The sequence below is a fragment of the Haliotis cracherodii genome, unplaced genomic scaffold, assembly GCF_022045235.1.
Source record: "Haliotis cracherodii isolate W230 unplaced genomic scaffold, xgHalCrac1.p SCAF_3, whole genome shotgun sequence".
Classification (NCBI taxonomy): domain Eukaryota; kingdom Metazoa; phylum Mollusca; class Gastropoda; order Lepetellida; family Haliotidae; genus Haliotis; species Haliotis cracherodii.
The window spans coordinates 24635814-24651285 of record NW_027266286.1 but is presented as its reverse complement, the minus strand read 5'-3'; the positions used below and the strand labels follow the sequence as shown (position 1 = coordinate 24651285).

General features: G+C 38.2%; 1 long non-coding RNA gene across 1 annotated transcript in view; it reads right to left on the bottom strand.

The window, feature by feature from the left end:
- Positions 1-5474: 5474 nt before the first annotated feature.
- Positions 5475-15472, bottom strand: part of LOC139473928 (uncharacterized) — a 39527-nt gene continuing 29529 nt past the window's right edge. Inside the window, exons 2-3 of the long non-coding RNA XR_011653973.1 lie at positions 6825-6968; positions 5475-5592 (exon numbers count right to left, since the gene is read on the bottom strand). This is a non-coding gene — a long non-coding RNA (uncharacterized lncRNA). The remainder of the gene's footprint in view (positions 5593-6824; positions 6969-15472) is intronic.

Genomic DNA, 15472 nt, shown 5'->3' with positions numbered 1-15472 from the left:
TCTCCTACCACACGTCCTCCCAATTGCAGCCAACGGCAAGGGTGTATTCCAGTAGGACAACGCTCGACCGCATACAGCACGGATCACAAGAGCCTGTCTACACAACAACAACGTTGATGTTCTTCCCTGGCCCTCCAGACCCCCGGATTGGAACCCGATAGAGCACCTGTGGGATGAATTGGATAAACGGCTACGCCAACGTCAACCACAACCCCAGACGTTGCAGCAGTTGGCTTTTGCGTTGCAGGCCGAGTGGGCTACCATTCCCGAGGATGTGATTTGCATACTCGTCTCTTCTATGGACAGGAGATGTCAGGCCGCTATCGATTCAAACGGGGGACATACGCGTTATTGATGGTAGCTGACCTTTACCTTGGACTTTTCTTATGTACCGATAACTGAGATGACTAAAATCACCATGTGTTCTCTCCTCAGCATTTTGGCTGAATACCTTGTACGGTTCCTCATATAAATGTATTTTCCTACCTGGCTGGCTTTGCGTTTCTTTTTTTTTGAAGAGTATATTTTCATTAACAAAGTGTGCACGGTGTGGGGGTGAAGCGCTGTCGTCTTATGATAACGACTATGATTCTTGGTTTGACAGCACTAGTCATTTGCTAGTTGGTTTCTTACTAAGAGTACATGCTTTATTGTGAAGACATTTTTTACGTCCATGCACTGGTAAAGGAAGGTATCACTTAACTGCTGATTGGTAACCCAGGTTATCCTGAATAGAGCCTGTTTATCTAACATAGTCTCTCTTTTAGCACTTTTCTTTCACTGACGTGTGGTATTTCATAAATAATAAAACAAGTTGATATAAACATTTCCTTGAGAGCAACTGCGTTCATTTATGAATCAATACAGGATGTGTCGGATGAAAGGGTTCTTGTCGTACCAATATGCCGATAGCAACGTCCCTTATCCATCACAACTCTAACGTCCCTGTATTTCAAGGTATTATCTCTTTATAAGAAATAATTGAAACACGATTTAGACTTCAAAATGATGTATTATATGTCTTACAATTACATCAAACGCTTGTGGCAAGACACATACTACATTCTGTTGCAATTACATGTATTTATCCGGATAGTATTAAACACTGGCATCTCCATGACTAAAATAGTGAAAAAATAATATAGACCTTCGTCTGATAACTGCGCATTGACTTTTAACAACATCGATTAACTTTGAGCATCACATACGTCACGTTTTTATACCATGTTTTTTGTGCTATGTTCAAATTAGCAAGTTCAGTTCCTTTCACGTTGTCGTCATTATTTGTCCTCGCTGCACTTTTCGGGATTTAAATGACAATGTTGATCAGGTATTAAAGTCTGTATCTTCTCTCATTTAGATGAAACATGGCATGTATGAAGTTCCTTCCTGTGCATGGTGAGTGAGTGAGTGTGGTTTTACGCCGCGTTTAGCAATATTCCAGCAATATCACGTCCAGAGGACACCAGAAATGGGCTTCACACGTTGTACCCATGTCGGGAATGGAACCTGGGTCTTCGGCGTGACGAGCCAACGCTTTAACCACTAGGCTACCCGACCGCCCTTCTGTGCATAGAGACGACAATAGCGACTTTCATATATAAAACCATTACATCTATGTATCTATCTATCTATCTATCTTTGTGTGCGTGTGTGTTTGTGTTTGTGTGTGTGTGTGTGTGTGTGTGTGTGTGTGTGAATGTACGTGCAATTGTTCAAATGCGTCGACGAAATGAAGCAAGCTAAATTCGGTTTTATGGAAAAAAACTTATGACAATGGTAATTACAAGATGGTAATTTATACTCTGAAAAGGTAGGGGAAACTGAAAGTTTCCTAAGTTGTAAAATGTATTAGTTTCTAGTGATAATTGTGACATATTAATGTACGAATAGGGAATACATTACAACCGGTAGTGAAGTATGACAGTAAACGTTATGACAGCCAACGACTTGAAGGACTTGAGGTAAGATGGTAAACTTCATTCAAAGTAAACTTTTTTGAGCAGTAGTTCGTAATACCGCCACGGTGTGTCAAACATTCACTCGTGTGACGAAGCATACTGCGTATTTCTCTCCCAACGGCGATTTAAGGGATTCTGTCCCATTCCTCTTGCAGCGTCTGGCCAACGTAGTCGGCGGCCTATGACGTTGACACACACGTCTCAGACGCTCACGTATCATGTACCAGACGTGTTCAAAGGGGGAAAATTCTTGGCTCAATGATGACCATTCTATGAATGTTGTGCTCCTGGTGGTGAGCTGTTCAAGGAAGTGCAAAGTGAATCGGGTCCAATTTGAAAACATGACACGAGACCAGCAACGATTACCCCCAGTTTCGACGTTGTGTACACCAATGACATCTGCCGGCAATGTGACTATTTGTAAGGAGCGGCACAACACGTGGCTGTCGAGGATGAGGATGAGGATGAAGATGAGCTGCACGTTGACGATTTCTAATCGCCTGACTTGTACTCGAGTTTGTAGAGCAGGGTTTCGGATCAATCGATCCTGTACTTTTGTCGTTGACCTGGAACGACCTGAACGGGATCGAATGTCTACATGATGGATTTATTGTTACCTTTACCATAGTCTGTTAATCACAGAATATGAAAAATTGAACGTACCTCCTTCTGCCAATTACCAGCATGTCAATAGTACGGAGACGCTGATTAAGACACAAACAGTGAATGAAATCAATTGCATGATAAGCAGTATCAATAGGATTGCCGAAATAAAGGCCCACAGAGATGTGTTATGGTATTAAGGTTTTCAGACATAAACCTTCTTGTATATGATGTGTGTCGTCAACACTTAACTTTGTTCAAATAGTTGATAGTAACATCAATATTTCATAATTCCTATTCTTTAGGAGGATATATGCATTTGGTTAATGTAGGTGTCGAGATCCCCACGTACCGTTGACAAATATGCATCATCAGACCCTTTTCACTATTTTCATTTGCAAATATCTGCAACCTGAATTGTTGATAACTCATTTACTCTTTGTGATGTGTTATTTACGGTTCAAATCATTTCATATAAAAGCAATTTCGGTTACCTCAGCGTATATAGAACAAACAGCCACAAAGAATATTTTTCTTTCTAATTTTCTAAAGTTCAGTGAAAAACTCTGATTTGATTCTGTTAAATACTGTTAGAAATGCGAAAGCAATCGTTATTATCTAAACAAAACACATAGAAACACACGAAGCACGTACAGCAGTGCAATGTCAAAATGTGTGGAATGGACCACTTTACATATCAAGTGAATTGTCTTGGAAACCGAAACTCATATTCACACTGGAAGGAATTAGAAACAGCACAAAGAGTTCACGTTTTATTAAGTCATCGTAGAATGCAGCTAAACATACTGTAGAGCTACTTGTTGGTTACCTGAAGATTTAACTGCGCTAAATTGAATTTGGCCTTGAACGTGTGGTTAAATCTACAGGTAACCTAGCTCTGCAATGAAAACAGAGTCGGTTTATCTCCATTCTACGATGACTATATAAAACGTGAATTCTTTGTTGTTAGTAAATATACTCATCGAAGCGGCATGGGTTGAGTCCAATGGGTTATATTGAATGGGTTGTCGATATGAATTACAGACACACATTCTTGAACTAAAGCAGTTTTCCTCACACTTATAATTATATAGTTCCCTTGAACATATAACAGGCATTTACCGCATTAGCACAACAACTTCGGCGGTACACAATAGAGGTGTAGTACAATATTCAATGGTTATAAATCATAAGATGGCAGTTTTCAGTGTCAAATATGAAAATACAGTGGTGATAGGAAAAGTCAGTGATACTAATGTATATTCACCCAGTGGCGACAGTGGTCAGGCTTCCGAGGTGAGATAGGTAGGAATCAGGGATGAAGAGCGATCCTAACAAAACTGGTACCAAAGCGATAAACAAGCGTGGGACGAAATGTGTGAGAGACCAAATTAGTGGGAGATACGCAAACACGCCACTGTCCCATTATATTGAATACTACCATATTCCTGACCACTAATCACTGTCCCAAAACAATACAATGAGCCTCGACCAAATATCAACAGAAACAATGTAACGCAGTTTCACGCATTATTAAACAATAAAATACACTGGCATGTAACACGTCAAATGTTAACCTAAATTTAAGATGGTTTTCTGTGAATTTTGTTTCGGAAAACACACGAAAAACTGTCGGTTCGTGAATAAGATCCCTGCATGGGCGTTGCCATTCATTTATTAACGAGCCGACAGTTTGGAGTATGTTCTCTAATTTATAGCACATCCCTACTTTCTCAGACTACATCTCAATTTTTCGGCTATTTACTTGACATATAAATCGGAACTGTGTCAATGGTCATGATGCACGATATTTGCAATCCATGGTACAAGGCTCCTTGCTATTCAATGGGCTCCGAAACAGTATTTTATCAATCTCTTGAACGTTTGTAGTACATGCTGACAGGGGTAATAGGAAATTTAGAGTCCAAAACAAGGACACATACATGTATGCTTCTCCTGATTTTCGAACCCACGTTCAAACGCTTCTGGCAATAATTTTTCATGTGTAATTGATTTCATTTAGAAAATCACAATTTGAAAGATAAACATGTTAATATAATCAAGTTTAAATAAACCTCAATTTTGTTTGAAAAGAAATAGCTATTTCATTTACAAATTCCAAATGCAATAATTAGATTTAGGTTTCGCCAACGACAGTAGGATCTGGTTTGAACATTAACGATCCATTGAATATGCTTCTTGAAATCATTCGTCGATGCATCTTGAGCATTTTATGTTTTTTACAGCTGTCAAACTAAAAGCATGTCATTCTTCAGCGGAAATACAAGCATTAACAAAATATAATTTCGGCGTTCGAGTTTTCATATTTGACAAATTGAAATTATACAGAAAGCACATGATGCAAAAGGAAAGTTGGCTGATAGAAGTAAACCCTCTTCAGGAGAGCTAAAGATGTATTCCCCAGATTTCTCAAAGTACCGTGTCTGTCTATCTCAAATTAGTGTGGACATCCAATGCGTGTGAATGCAGTATATTGCAACAATCGTGTTATGTGAGTTTCCTCCGGAAATTATTTGTGAAATTATGTGTCATGACATTTAATCTGCTTCACAATTCACGAATTGCATGGCATTAATATTTACTAACATTTCTCTCTGTTTGTTTAAATCAGTTTTCAGCGTTTCGCCTAAAAAGTAAAGATTTAAGATTCTAGTTCTCACATTGCCAATCAACTATCGAATCGCTTGACGTTTTGTTTGCTCTGTGGCAAAATTACAAATGGCGGACGCTTTCAATATCGAGAACACGCAATTAAAAATTGAACCAAAACATAAATTCCAATATTGAGAAACACTTTACATTCTTTACGTTTTCTAATATCAAGTGAAAACATCTTAAATTGATTTCTTCAAGCATCTTCAAAAGGCTAAAGCAGTATTCTGAGCATGACTCTCATTACAGCCAAAATGAACCCTGCAGAGCCTGTAGTATGTTGACAGATGACACTAAGTTTTGATCATCAGAAACTGTTCCCTGTGGTCGGTCTGTGAAAGTTGTCGGTCTTGAGCTGGAAACAAACAGGAAGAGATTGAGTGGGTCATATGGGCCCTCCAGCTTACACGTGATTTTTACTTAATCAAGTCGAGACAACAATTGGAGATAAATAAAAGCTCGCTTGTTGTATCATGACATCTTCTGATTCTGCTGCTGTGGAACCAAAATCTTGCTTAGGTTTGTCTAAACTTATACATATGTTAATGAACCACGTTTCACGCGATATTATTACGATACCTTTGCCGCTTATTTTATGCTTTTATGTTCTGTCGAGGAAAACAACACAAATCCGATTACTTTTTGACACTATTTGCATCGGTTTGTTGTCTAACGCCGCACTCAGTGTCGAGACTGGACCAGACAACCCTGGGATACGATGACATGCATCAACCAAGTCACCGAGTATGACCACGTTAGTCGCCTCCACCAATTCTAACCCGGGCCATTTACATAAGCGGCATTAAGTTGCATGTCGTCCAAATGGGTTATTATGGATGATATTCACGAAATTGTGAATGGACATGTTGGATGTTCTTAAACCTCTCCTAAACCTTAAAAACCTTAAAAATACATTTTAATTTTTGGTCTGTACAAATAAAAAAATTGCAGCAAAGAGGGTTTGGATGATCCTGGAAGTCGGGCCGGTAAGGCTCATCATCTGCTCAGGGCCCTTGCCCCCTCTAAACGCAGCCCAGACAGCGAATGGGACTTCTTTCAGGAAGCGCCGACTAGTCAAACCAACCAAGCGCCTTTCGGAGAATGTGTAGACTCCCCAAAACTGCAGCCTTCTGCATTATCCAGATTGACAGAAGGGCTGTATTCTTGGTAGAAAACCCGGGTACTCTCCCAATGTCAGTCAACAGATTAATTGGGAGGTACCGGACCTGAGGCATGGAGAGCAATGGGGAGTCAGACAACTTGGTACTTGGGATGGAAGCGTGATATTTCGAAAGCGAATGATATAAATGATTTCACTGGATTTATCTAAAAGGACAAGATCAGGTTTGATGCCCTGGATACGTCTGAGGCTGTAAACGAGCCTATTCCAAAGAACTTTGTATTTATCATTTTCCATGACGCCCATGTCGTACCATGGATGGATCTCTATGTAAAACAACAGGCTTGTCGAAGACGGTAATAAAAGGCTCGAGCCACTCCATCATGTCGCTTAGAATACTGTGTTTGTGATTAAGCTGGGCGCCCACGGACATTAAATTCATTGGATAATCTACATTTCATATTTACATTTTGATGTAAATTCACACATTTGTTTCACTTTGTTGTACGGTCCACTGGTTGGAATTAATACTGGCGTTCTCTTGTTTGACAGCAGTTGTAACAATGGCTCCGAGTTGCATAGTGACGTGATCGATGTGCTTGAAAGGTGCACTATAAAGACAAAGTATATATATGTTATCGTGCCTTACGTGTAAAACACATGAATTCTGTTGGTCAATGACGAAATGATAAATGTCCATGTACATATGTGTATAAATACAACTGGAAATCCCGCCGTCAAGACATCAAACAATTCGATGACTGCTAGATCTTTCCCGTCTCTGTATTGCGAAACAGCGTCGCGTAATTCTTCTACGCCGTGAAGGCGGGGAAGTGAAAGTGTCAGTATGTTTTTGACTGAAGGAGAGTCTGTAAAATTAACTGAGAGTGACTCAATCTGGACATGTTTTAACAAATCGCCTGCAACATTCCGTGACTTTGTCAAGTTTCGTCATGTAGATAATCCATGCAATTTTTCATTTTGTTTTTAAAAGAGCTAAAAACCTTGAGGGGAAATAATTCTAAAGTTAACCGGTCTCTATTTTTTGTAAGAATAAACTATTGCGCATGGAGCGTTTATCTCCTTTAGCTATAGGCGTAGTATATATCTTCATCACGAACTGACCTTGCAATGCTGTACATCGTATCTTATTGAAGCTGTATCACTGAGAGTGAGTGATTATCTCCCTTACCCTATTAACTCCATTGCGCACTACCTTTGCAATGTATCGTATGTTATTCAGGCAGCTGGCTGGACAAGTTCTAGGGAGGAATTCGGGTCAAGCCTCTTTCTCCCTTCACACATGCTATTGCAACTTATTGTTCAACACGATGAAAAACCAGGCTTCTAAAAAGTATGATTTTGTTCAATAAACATCACAAGTAAAACAATGTGTTTGATATGAGAAATTTGTAATAAGTTGTCTTCTAAATCACATGTATGGTGCTTGCTGTGCACAGTTGAGCACAGCATTGGTTCAAGTAGTCCGATGTATGTACTGTATGATTCATACCGTTTCATGCGGCAGTTTAAGGTTTATTGCTTTGACAGTTTTTTTAACTTCCGGATTATACACCCGTTTGTGTTCTTTGCTTCCGGATACATAGGAAATCAATAGGTTGGTCTTCAGTTTGCAATTATTGTCCTTAAAAATAACACACACACACACACACACACACACACACACACACACACACACACACACACACACACACACACACACACACACGTTCAACGGCTCTTCAGGTGTAATGAAAACTTTAATTTACATTGTTGTCCTAGGCGACGTATAGCAGTAGTATTTGTGGTGTCATAATGCCAATGATGTAGTAACTTGCCCAATAATAACTGAAGACTGCAAATTTTAATTTTGCCAAGATAAACTATTTACTTTTAAAGACAACCTGAACTATCGCAGTAAAGATGTTATATATGTTTTAACATGTGCAGGGTATGGTGAACATTATATTGGAGAAACTGGTATGCAACTAAAAGACCGAATCACCGTACACAGTTTACCGATATAGTCACGATCACGATATTACACAAGAGTAATGAGTGAGTGAGTGAGTTGGGTTTAACGCCGGTTTAAATAGTATTACACTTATGTCACGGCGTGTCAGCTTGATGTGGGAAGAATGCCCGAAGTGATGCAAGTCATAGACGTTCACCAAAACTTTGGTAAAACCCAAGAGCACGAGTATGGTGCTGACAAACCTTTAAACATAATAGGGGCGAAGCGGAATTTCTAGCGTGCCAAAGGGAAACAAATCTGCCTAGCGAATTTGCAGCGCCTAAGGCGATTGGGCCCCAGTAACAACTGTAACAAACTATCAGACAACAAAGATGTTTTAGATGTGATATGCATTGCGTAACATTCCACGAAGAAACAGTGGCAATATTACACTATCACACACTACAAAATATATGCACTGCAAAACAATTGTATTTTAAAACAAGTGTATCATAATGATATGGAAACAATACGAGAATATTGAGCAAAACTCTGGTAATGTTGTACATTCAAGGAATTTGTTTATAATTGTAAATATGATAACTTATCTTGGAAATTGTTTCTGGACAACTGTTGGTAAAATGACTAAGAATTGTTCCTTTAAACAGAGTGTACCAAATCCTGTATCATGATTTGTAGAAGCGATTCTCTTTCTTGGTTGTATTTTATACAAGACAGTGCATTGTGTTGCTCATCTTCTAAGACATCACATGTTTCACAGAGACGTTGTTCCAATTTTTAGTTTGTGATTATCTAAACGAAGTTTTGAGAAATGTGACCTATGAGCTTTGTTTTTAAAATGTGTAAGATAATTATCAATATTTATAGATGACTTGACCAACCTGTATGTTCTTAACTTGCTGTTGGATAAATGGGAATCCCTTAATAAATGCGTGAACATATTTTTACATTTGGACTGAAGTTTATTTACAGTGGATTCATTACATTTATTTGTGTTTACTATTTCAAAAGTTGTTTTTTTTTAACCCAGCCAACATTTTGACCAGAAAGATTGATATTTGCTGCCAAAGCATGTTTAAGAATGACAGTTGTTGTGTTATCTATATAGGACTTGTAATCAATTATTTTTATAATATTATTATTGGTACTAATAGTGGGTATATACCAAGGTCAGCGTGACAGGCCCAGTTATGTGTTTTCTTGTCTTAGTTTTCCTTGTGCTGACCATTTAAAGACACTGTTTCTTTAACTGTGCTTTCCAAAGATAACTACATCAATAACAACCAATTTGTACTTCACATCAATCCCCTCCTTCCATTTCTAACACTTCCTTCCTCTGCATATGACATTATACATCATACATAATACATGTGTTGTGCGTGTGTTGTATGTATGTGTTGTGTGTTGCGCGCTCGTTTGTTTTGTATAACTTAATAAAACATGTAAAAATGATTTGAAAAAAATATGTTTAATCTCTATTGATGCCCTGTAGCAATTTTTACTTGTGTGTAATGGCTCAAGATGTTCGTGATGCATAGACCATAAACATGAACACACATGGATTTTCGGCCCGGGATAGACGGCCACCCAGAGGGTGGTTTAACCCTCGTGATTAGCCACAACTTATGTTGTTGTACATATGTCGTGAGTTACTGGGATGTTTTTTGTTTGTGACGGTGACACCGATGGGGCACGATAGGCTCGCCTGGTATCACCACTATCTGTTAATGATTGAGAAACAAATGCTAATTATATTGTCTGAATCGTACAGTGGACTCTGCCAAGATGACATATGGCAGGAGTGTTGTTGTGCAGCGTTAGGCAACAACGGCCTACTTGTTTATGCAAATTGGAGTGTACGGCGTTGGTTAGAGCAAGGCATGCCTACCCTTTTTGGAGTCAACAATGATTTTCAGTGATCCATTCATATTTTCACCACCCAATGGGATATAATCAAGACTGGTTATTCTCTGACGATGACGTTTCATATTTCTCGCTTGTTTTATATCATTACAGTCTGTGAGTGGTGATAGCGGTACGCTGTTTACAGCAGGTGGTAAGCCAACACCGTTTAGTTATCATTATTACATTTTGACATTTAATATAGTGACTGTCTTACGTTATAGCCTGATGGATGGAACATTCAAATCGTCAAAAAACAGTTATCATGTGATTGTAATTGATTCCTCTTTTGTTGAATTATTATTCCTAGCCAAATATTAAGCCGATAAGATTGGTGATTAAGCATTCTTAGATAACAGAGTTGCGACTTACCCACTCACTCATTCTCTGACACAATATGGTTTGAGAAGTACAGTAAACTAATAATAGGGTCAAGGAACAAACATGATTGCTTTTCATAACAGGACCACTGCCACGCATACATATTTTCATTAACAAAGGGTGCACGGTGTTGGGTTGAAGCGCTGTCGTCTTATGATAATGACTATGATTCTTGGTTTGACAGTATTTGCTAGTTGGTTTCTCCAAAATTGTAAACGTACTAAGAGTACGTCGTTAAGACTGATTTATTTACGTCCAAGCACGGGTATAGGAGGTATTACTTAACTGCTGATTGATAACCCAAATTATCCTGGCTAGAGCCTGTTTATCTAACATAGTCTCCATTTTTGCACTTTTCTTTCACTGGTGTCTAGTATTTCATAAATAATAAAACGAGTTGATATAAACATTTCCTTAAGAGCAAATGCGTTCAATTATGAAATCAATACACGATGTGTCAGATGAAAGGGTTCTTGTCGTACCAATATGCCGATGGCAACGTCCCTTATCCATCACAACTCTAACGTCCCTGTATTCCAAGGTATAATGTCATAATAAGAAATAATTGAAACTCCATTTAGACCTTAAAATGATTTATGATATGACTTACAATTACATCAAACGTTTGTGGCAAGACACATACTACATTCTGTTGCATTTTACATGTATTTATCCGGATAGTATTAAACACTGGCATCTCCATGACTAGAATAGTGAAACAATAATATACACCTTCATCTGATAAGTGCGCATTGACTTTTAACAACACCGATTAACTTTGAGCATCATATACATCACGTTTTTATACAATCTAGTACTATGATCAATGTAGCATGGTCAGTTCCATTGACGACGTCTTCAATTATTTGTTCTCGCTGCACTTTTCGGGATTTAAATGACAGTGTTGATCAACATCTGTATCGTCTCTTATTCAGATGAAACTTGGCATGTGAGAAGTTCCTTCTGTATATGGAGACGACAATAGCAACTTTTACATGTAAAACCATAACATCTATCTATCTATCTGAACGCAGTCTGTTTCTGGTTTGGTAAAACGTTTCATAGCTATATCAAGACCTATACCCTCTAGTCGATATTGTGGGCGCTTCCTGTTGAAGATCCACGCATCAGCAAAAGATGCTGGAGTCGTTAAAGTTTTTCAATGACACAAAGCATTTGTTTCTCTGTGTGTTTTGTCTGGATTATAACGATTACTTTCGCCTTTCAAGCATTATTTAACAGAATCAAATCAGATTTTTTCACTACAATGTAGAAAAACAGCAAACAAAAATGTTCTTTGTAATTTAATTTGATTTTCAATGCTGCTATTATCCACCTTGTGTGGCGTTTGTTCACAGATACACACTGTCGATCGATGAGACGACTAGTTGGCTGCTTGTTGCATGCACACTGGGTTAACCGAAATTGTCACGTTTTTATATAAATGATTTGAACCGTAGAAAAGACATATTGAGTAAACGAACCAGAAGTCAAAGATTTCATCAGTTATCAACAATTCGGGTTGCATATATTTGAAGGTGAAAATAGTCTCTTTATACATCGTTCAGATCAAATAGCCAACTCCCTTCCACTGATTTACCCACCTGGACTAGAAATTGCGCAGATGAGTGAGACCGCTTCAAGTGTTTCATATTTAGATCAATGCATAAAGATTCAGAGTGACAAAAACACTCTCCACAAGACTGTATGCCAAGAGGGATGACTTCGACTTTCCAATAGTCAATTTTCCCTTAATGTCGAGAAATATTCCAGCAGCCCCAGCCCTTGATCAATGATGTCTCATTTCACAACGTCTGAGGTACAAACGTGCATGTTATTTCTTCAAAGATTTCAAAGAGCATCATACAACTCTTGCTCAGAAGTTGTTTGATCAGGGTTACATTATTCAAGGCGTCGGTAAAGCTTTCAAAACATTTATGATAGACACGTGGAAGGACACTTCCACATTTGACGAATCAGTGACAAAAATAATGTCCGATGCAATTCCCTATTTTGACTCGTACCATCTGTTCCCGTGTTTTTTTTCAGGCGAACAATTGCCTTGCCTGTGCATGTTTCTGTGACGGGTGCCACTGGTGGGGCAGGGTACGCTTACCCTTTTCACGAACCACTGGTATCATCACTATCTGATAGTGATTTATGAACACATGTTCATTATATATTCGGAATCGTACAATCGACTCTGGTTTTTAAAGAGATTTCTTATGAATATGGAAAGGGTTTTGTTGCTTTTACGTACGATAACATTAGCTTCCGCGCAATTGGGATCGATGACATGTATCAACCAAGTCAGCGAGCATGACCACCCGATCCCGTTAGTCGCTTCTTACGACAAGAATAGTCGCATTTTTCGGCAAGCATGGATCTTCACGAGTCAAATAATGTCAATTCCATATTTTGGGGCATAATCAATGTATATTAAATTATTAATAATAATCATACATTCTGTATTTACCATTTGAAAAGAAAGATCCATGATGTGCACATTATTTTTCAATATATGCATCATATTAATCAGCACATTTTTCATGGAAAGGCTTTTGTCGCTTTTATGTAGTTTTATTATCCAACATATGAACCATTCTTCGTGTCGCAAGCAGTTGTGTAATTCTCTATCTGTTTGCAGCAACAGGCAACTTTGACAAAAAAAGAAAATAATATCGAAGAAACAAGACCATCACATTGTACATATATGTTGTAAAAGTACCAGATTAGAGTTTTACGCTGCTTTTAATATAATTACAACACTACCTTTTGGGGACAGCAGGCATTTATTTCACACATTGTACCCATGAACCAAGTGTAACGAGCCGACGTATTAACAACCTGGCCACTAAACCATCCCTCGTTGTATGTTTGAGTGAATCTGGAAAGTTATAAACATCGAGCAGAAATAATTAAAAGCATTATGCATTTCGATTTGATCGTATTGAACCAAAGCCTCACACTCACAAACATATTGTAATGTCTACTGAGAACTATACAAATCACGTCCTTCAACATAATGATACATTTCAGGATACATTGTTCCAAAATAGATGGTGAGACAACGCAAGTTCGATAATGTGATATTTAGGGACAAAGTTATTTACGAGCACCAATCCAAGGGGAAGATCAAAGTGACTGCCATCGTTAATCAATTGTGTAATGTTCATACTTGCTTGATGAATCGACTGGTAGAGGTCCAGACAAACTGAAATACTTCTCTGTGTGAAACTGATTTGTGAATCAAGTCAATTTCTTGTTCGATTTCATGGGGATTTAAAAAGAGTGACAGAAAGACGAGTGTAAATATCCCCCAGGATTGACGTTTCTATTGGGGCCTCGTTTTACAAACAGATATTAGTGAGTGAGTGAGTTGGTTTAACGCCGCTTTTAACAGTATTCCAGTTATATCATGGCGTGTCAGCTTAATGTGGGAGGAAAGCCCTAAGTGATGCAGGTCTCAGACGTTTACCACTTCGGTGAAACCCACGAGCACGGGTATGGTGCTGACAAACTTAGAAACATACTCGGGGCGAACCGGGATTCGAACCCACAATCACAGGTTTCTGGCGTGTTCAAGGGACGCAACTCTGCACAGCGAATCGCGGCGCCTTAGACGACTGGGCCACAAACAGATATTAACGCTATGGTTGTCCTAAAGTCAAATAGAGGGGTTAGGATAATCGTGGTTCACTTTGTGAAACTGGACACTGTATATTCTTTATGATTGATATAGTAAGGAATTTGATTTGAAATGCCCGTGACGTATTTATCCAAAATAAAGGAAATCGCGATTGTTCTAACGATATAATTACTTCTCGTGGTTAAATATAAATTTTGGTTACTCGTCGTTCTTAACGTTGTGTAATAACAGTATTAAAGGCTGTCTACCATTGTCATTTGGGAAAACTGTTTATTTAGAACATTTATCTCCGCAGTGATACGTTATCTCAATTAATCATTTAGGCATGAAGAGATTTGGAATTCGTTTTTTCCTTCCTTCCTTCCTGTACAGAGAGTGTAAATATTCCGAAGCTAACTGAGAACTTTGAAAGAAATTTCGAAATATATGCAGCAAAAACCCTTTCCTTAAGCACAGAAACGATCTGCTAAAAGCGACGTCCTTTTTACGATTCCGATGTGCCAAGCATGCCATTGGTTTGTGAATCCCTATGAAGGATCATGATGAGACAACAATGTGCTCACTGTTACGTCATATCTGAATATGTTTATCGCATGTCTACCATAACACCTACTGAAATATTTACTAAGGCCTTGAAGCAAGAGTGGTAGGATGGTTGTTTTTTTTAACTTTTCGTGCTTGATTGTCAAGTAATACATTACAGGTATAGCGGAAAACCCCTCTTCATATGCTTCGACAGCATCCATAACGATTTTAGAGATTTCACAATATTTTGGTCCATAATAATAGCAATATTATGATGTTATAATCAAGTAATAGATTAGAATTAGTTGTGTGACATATATTGGTAAACACCTCCAATTGACATAACTCAATTGTTTTGATCCTCTTTATTGTACATTGAGAACAAATTGTTCTCATACGATAGTTAACGTCATTGACTTGTGCAGTATGTGGGCGAGTAAGGTTTTCAAGGTTTATTAATATCCCATGGAATTGTCCTGTGGAATTCCTTTATAGTTGTATTCATCAATTTCCGGCTTGCTTTATCTGAGTATTTCAGTTTTATAGATTAACACCATCCATACTCAAAAGGCAATAATCTTTTTGTGTGTTTCGGTTGATTTCCAAGTCAATTGTACTGTTATGTTCCTCCAAAGACATATTTAAAATATTCCTGTTCGATTATTATCGTCGTTCTAATCGAA